A 6,288-nucleotide genomic window follows, 5' to 3' on the forward strand; every position below is an offset into this window, starting at 1 on the left:
AGCAGGATCATCGTCCCAGTGGGTGAATAAAGAGAAGAAACTAATCATAGTACTGGCCCTGCATAGAGAGATGTTTTTACCTTTATTTAACAAGATAAATCCCACTGAGGTTAGCAGCCTCTGTGTTAATGGTTTTAAGATGGAGACAAATCCTAATGCTCTGTAATAAACAGAGTTCAACATATGAAGACGCTGTGCTAGTGCGTTCACTATGCTAGTCACTGTAATAAAGAACCGGTGGCAACAGCTGACCTTTTCACAGCTTGCAACAAAAGCCAGGACTGTCAGAAATAAAGCCCTTATTTCAATCTAGTTTTCAACATTTTTGCTTAAACTAAAGACATTCATCAAGCCACTCGCCAAGATATGTACAGTATAACAAGTAACAACATGTTTTTTCCTTTGTGTTGCCGCAGTGTCAATAGTGTCTGATGTTTTTGTCCCCCTTTTGAATTAGAAAATAAGATGGTTTTAGTGAACATGTCCTTGGCTACTAAAGTGGCTACTGCATGAAAAGAATAACCTTTAGTCAGCAAAAACAAGGCAAGAAAATAAAAACATGCGATATATTTCTATCATCAGGTATGCAGAAAAAATGTATTTTCTTTTTCCCCTGTGGTTCTGACATACAAATCTATAGTAAATGTAGACTGTGGAGCAGGGTGGGATGTTTTGTTTTCCTGCCTGTTTCCCAAGAGTCAACACAGCGGAAACTATTTATTAAATAGATACTGTGTTGGCTGGTCAGCTGGGGCTCTATAATAGGTGGTGGTGGTGGTGGTGGTGGAGGGGAGCTTGTGGAACCTTAGATTTATTTGATGCCATTCTCAGGTTTTCCAATCTAGTGCTTCTTGATGGTTCCAGTGCTCAGCTCAGAGGGGCTGAATATAGCAGAGAGCACATCTCCAGATCAAAGGTGCCTCAAGGGTGGCTATCAGGACTGAGGAACACAAAGTAAGCACCTCGCTCACATGCAAGCTCCAGCCCTCGGGGTCTTTTGGAATGATAAGAACTGACAGTTTTTTGGTACAATGACTACTTCTGTGTTTGTGATCCACAGCTTCTGTGCAGCCACCATCCAGCACCAACAACATGAACAAAAGATTTTTTTCTGAATCACGGATTTTTTTGGGGGGGGGGATCTAAATCAATACACAGGGGACAGTGTACTGTAACGCATTAAGAGCTTTCCAAAATGTGACATCTGCAAATTGTCAGCGTTGGATGTAGTGAAAAAACTGTGAGCAATCAATGACAGCGGGTAAAAATATGCTTTAAATAAAAGATTTAAAGAGCTATAGCTCAGTATGTACATCTTAACCACCATGCATAATTTATATGTGCATTAGCCACTAAACAATGGTTAATGATTTCAAAGTGCTGACCAGTAAGACGGCATACATTTATGGATCCCAGGAAGGTCTAGGCATTGTAATTTTCAACCTGTTACACTCATGCACCTTCGCCTTCTCTCTGTGAATGTGTGAAATATATGTCAGAGTAATGGGTAAGAAAAAGTAATGGCACTGTTTGCTATTCCGTTTTAAATGGGTGTGTTCAATAAAGACATGAAAGATCATGACTGTGTTTTATCAGCTTAGAAATATTGTGCTTGTTGATATTTGTGACTTTGTTGAAGATCAGATCACATTTTATGACCAATTTATGCAGAAAACCAGGAAATCGCAAAGCGTGCCAATACGTTTTCTTGCGGCTGCACATAAATGATCAAATAGCTCTCCCTTTTACATTACTTGTATGTCACTGAAGGTACAGTATTGAATGAATGTAAAAATTATGAATGAATTATGAACATCTGCATGGAAATATTTGTTGAGATTTTCACCTTAACGCTTCACATCTTATTAAGGCGCCCATGAGTATGTGGCTTGCACTCTAATAATTAAGGAAAAATCATATCAATGAGTGACACATCACTGTCATTAATTCATATATGCAAATAACATGTACAATGCCCATTATTTCAAATAGCCCAAAATGATAAATTCATCCCTATAATTATGGTGATGATTGAAGTCATTGAGCAAACAAATTTCATTAATGGATTAAAAGCTAAAAATGGTCTGTTATCCAGCACTAAGAGGGAGGGGATTAGCCAGCAACCATATTAGACTTATCTTCATATGCAAATGAAAATGATTAACAATCAGTGGTTCCCCTGAAAGCAACAGCCACAAATAAATAAAGTTACTGAGGTCGAAATAATAATGTTAACTACTGCAGAGAAATTAGTTTTGTTTTTAACTACGAGGTATAATCACTGAAATGCTAATGTTAATAGCCGTTCGTTTATAAATTGTTGGGTGAATGGCAACAAAAGAGAGCAAAGCTTAATACAACGCAGAACAACACAGCTGAGAAATTCATTTACTGTGAATCCAATGGAAATAACCACAGAGTGATAAACTATCTCTACAAAAGAGACTGAGTCAGTGGGTATTTTCGGCTACAGGAGACTGCGTCAGTGCCACGCTTCTCTGGACCACTTTCTATTGGCATTCCACTTATATTGGATCCCGAACAGCCTTTGATGCCTGCTTGAGCTCGTTTTTAGGTCTCTGTGCATGTTGGCGGTCGCCACTGCTGCTGCTGCTTCTGCTCTCAGCATCAAAATGCAGCACTTCCTCTCAGTGGAGCCAGGCGGCTGAAAGTCTTATCTCCAGCAGCACGAGCTGTTGGACTCGGGGCACACTGCACCGTCCTGGTCTCTCCAGCTCTCTCTAACAATGCTTTCTCTCTTCTCTCTGGGTGAATGGTCTCTGAGGGCTCAATTTAGACTGTGGATGGTCACCCCCTGCCTCAGATTAATGCTGGAGCGCTGGGCCAATTCACAGGGATTTGCCCTGACATGTTCAGTAGGCTGTCTTAAAGGTCTTGGCGAAACAAACTCTGACACACATGTAATTGTTATACAACTGGATTCACTTGCACTAACAGCCTAGTGGTCACTTGCTTGACCGTCTCACTCTGTTTCTGTCCCTCTGATAACACTTCAGGATTGGACGGCGAGATGTAATCCGTATGTCTGACAGATTCAAAATCTCTCCTCCTTTAATTAGTATTTCGGACTCTTGTTATTCTTGAATTCATGAAGGAAAGCCTGAACAAAAACCTAATCCCTTTCCTCGTTATAAAAACATCATGGTACAAATTATCTACAGTATTAGTGTATCGGTGTATGGTGGAAGTTCTTTTTTTTTTGTCTCCAGTGGCAAAAAAGTACTCTGAGCCTGAATCGAAAAACACACACCCCGGGAGGACTCACACTGACTACTTATCAACGTTTCTTAGTGCAGCCAGCTCTACGCCAGCTACTCTGATGCAAGCACCCCTGCCTTATCATCCACCTTCTGCTGGGAAGAGCCACCACAGCAAAGAGAAAACCTTGACTGAAAACGATCAAACAAAACAGGAAGAAGTAAAGTCACAAATGTAAAATCCAGTATTTTTGGCTCATCATACAGCATGACAGATTAAGATATTGCCTGATTTTGCGTATTTTCGTCCCCTAGATTCCCACATAGGGATGCAATTTCCTCTCCCTTTGAGGGATTTTCTTATTTTTCCATAAAAAGGCATGTTTCAGTAAATTAATGTATCGAGAAAGAACTCGTCATTTAATGAAATTGTGACTTGAGATGAACTCCATTTTTAGATACAGCACAGAGACCCATGCAGTCATATATTTACCAAATACTGTTATGTAAAATCAAAGCAAAGAAGAAGGAAAGCAACAGCAGTTAATCCAAAAACACCACATCTGAATCTACTTTATGAATCCAGTCACACCAGACCAAAACTCAAAAGCCTCTGTGGATCTCAGATTCTTTTGTAGCACTTTCATTGCGTAAAAGGCGATGTCAGTATTAAAGTCAGAGTAAAAGTCATGAAACCACTTAAAAGGTTTACATTTTTCTTTAACCACATAATTAAGTGAAACATGCTCCAAAGCAACGTTTGACAGATGAAACTAAAATTCCTTACGCTCTCACATTCTAAAATCTTATTACTATGAAAGCTTCAAATAACCGAGTTAAAAATGTCAGTCTGTTACTAATCATGCAGTATGAACATGTTCAAAGTCCGTTTCCATGTCAGACACTGTCTAATCCCTCCTTTTAATGTACTTGATCCAACAGTCCCCTTCATTAGGGTGCCTATAGGTTCCTCTTCCCTTCTGTGCTATAATGAAGCAAGTGTATGAAATAGGGATGGAGAGAGTGTTTGCTCTGGAGAGAAAGAAAAGTTTTTTTCTCTCTTTAGACAGTGTCCTTATTAGGTCTTTGCTTCCCAAAGCAAGGTCAGAGCATCTACAGACTTTCAGCTTTATTAGCCTTGGGCTTGTCCTCAGGAACTAAGTGGCTCTCGCACAACACCACAGAATGCAACTACTGATTGTGCCTTGTCTCCACTCTCCTTTTCATTTCATGTTTCGCATTAGTTTTCTCCCTCTCTACCTCATCCTCCTCTGTGTTGCTTTCTGTATTGACGTTTTCCCGCAGCTCGCCTCTGGCCTCCGCCCAAGCAGCAGCATGGCTTCTCTCTCCTCCAATCCTCCTCATTAGATTCTCCCTGGATAACCTCAGAAAAAAGAGCTCCTCTGTCTTCTTCTCCTCTCTATCATAGCCTCTGCCACCCCGACCACAGGATTCATCTGCTGGCGACGAGTGACCTTTGACACCAGCGCCTCGCAGGCAGGATTACCATTCGTCTGGCTCTAGCTTTGTTCCTGGCAGCCAAGGGAGCAGAGAGGGTCTTTAATGAAATTCAAACTTTGGGCATGAGGAGCCATAGACATCTGAGGACCTTACTTTCCCTTCACCTCAGTCACAATGTGCGGTGATCAAAAAACCTTGAGCCAAACTGCACAGAGGCATGTTGCACTACTCTATGAATGCTCAATGATGATGAGAAACAATGGGAAGTTTAGATGAAAACCAAGGGTTTTTGAAGGACTTAAAGAGCTGTCATTACTGTTCCACTCGCTTTTGCTGGTGGCAGCCAACAAGCTGAAAACAATGAACTGTTTATAATAAGATACAAAGAGTATAAAAGAAGTCATTTATAAGTTTTTACATCTCATTTTCATGTAGTGCTTTGGGAACTGTACCAAACTGGCTGAGGGCACTGGGTTTATCAGTCTGTCAGGCACATCTGTGAAATCATCCATCTTCTCTCTTGAGGTTCAGAGCCATAATAACTGTGGATTCCATATGTTTCCTCGCCTTTCCAGATTGTGTCAAGGAAGTTTAAGTGTTTCCATTTCCACACAGTTCATCTCTGTGTAACATTACAGGTGCAGGCTTAACTCAACACAAGGAACGAGCAGAGAGCAGCACAGGAAAATTATCTCCCAAACTAGTGCAATTTTCACAATCAGATGTTCATATACACATGCACTGCTTCGATCTGTCTGCTAGTCGTTTGTTTGCTGTAGTTGATTGGTGGAGATTAGGGACGGGCATTTCAAGATAAAATTCAATTCAATACTCGCTGGGAACTGTTCCCCAGTAGAAGGCACATTCGCCAGGTTTTCAGCAGTAAGCCACTCCAGTGCTCTTTTAGCCTGACAAACAGCATTCAGTATTTTCCAACTGCTTATGAAATGGCAAGTGACTGTCACATACAATTCAGTGGTAAGGGCTGTCCATGCATCCATGGTTAAAGATACAATTTCAACACGTCAAATGACTGTGCAGCTCACATACATCATCATCATCATCATACAGGTTATCCAGTCATGTCGTGCCCTTATTTATTTATATTTCATTTTATTCATTTATATATACTTTTTGTTTCTACATATTTCTGCTATATGTTTTTGGCACTGTAGTAAAATGACATACTGACCCCATTATCGCATTATTTCCAGGTGTCCGCAAAAGCAGGCAAAACAGTTTTTAAAGACAAAATTATAGTCCCATGAAACATAAAATTTTTTATTTAATGACTATTCAAATATTTGAAAATCATTGCCCATCCTTAATATACACATATACTGCATATATCTGTCTGCTAGAGGCTTGTTTACTGTAGCTGATTAGTGGAGACGCAAAAAAAAAAAAAAAAATCTGGTGAAAAACCATAAAACCATGCCGAGTTAAGACACTTATGTTTAATAGTGGAAAATATTTTATCCCACAAGGTTATGAAAGGTGTGTGCTGTTAACTGACTGATATACTGCAAAAAATAACTTTTTACTAGTAACAAATGATCACATACAGTATGCTTTTTGACCCCATAGCTATCAAAAAAGTTCAATCCAA

At 40.0% G+C, this 6,288-nt stretch overlaps 1 long non-coding RNA gene across 3 annotated transcripts in view; it reads right to left on the reverse strand.

Moving 5' to 3' along the window:
• The window catches only part of LOC109955187 (uncharacterized), an 80,715-nt gene that overhangs the window by 25,387 nt on the left and 49,040 nt on the right, over positions 1-6,288 (reverse strand). The window contains exon 3 of one of the 3 annotated variants that reach the window (XR_002274227.1): positions 4,051-4,750. The exons of the other annotated variants lie outside the window; for them this stretch is intronic. This is a non-coding gene — a long non-coding RNA (uncharacterized LOC109955187). Of the gene's footprint in view, positions 1-4,050; positions 4,751-6,288 lie in introns of those variants that run through there. 3 annotated transcript variants of the gene reach the window in all.

The sequence above is a fragment of the Monopterus albus genome, unplaced genomic scaffold (genome assembly GCF_001952655.1).
Source record: "Monopterus albus unplaced genomic scaffold, M_albus_1.0 scaffold13.1, whole genome shotgun sequence".
In the NCBI taxonomy this organism is placed as follows: Eukaryota; Metazoa; Chordata; class Actinopteri; order Synbranchiformes; family Synbranchidae; genus Monopterus; species Monopterus albus.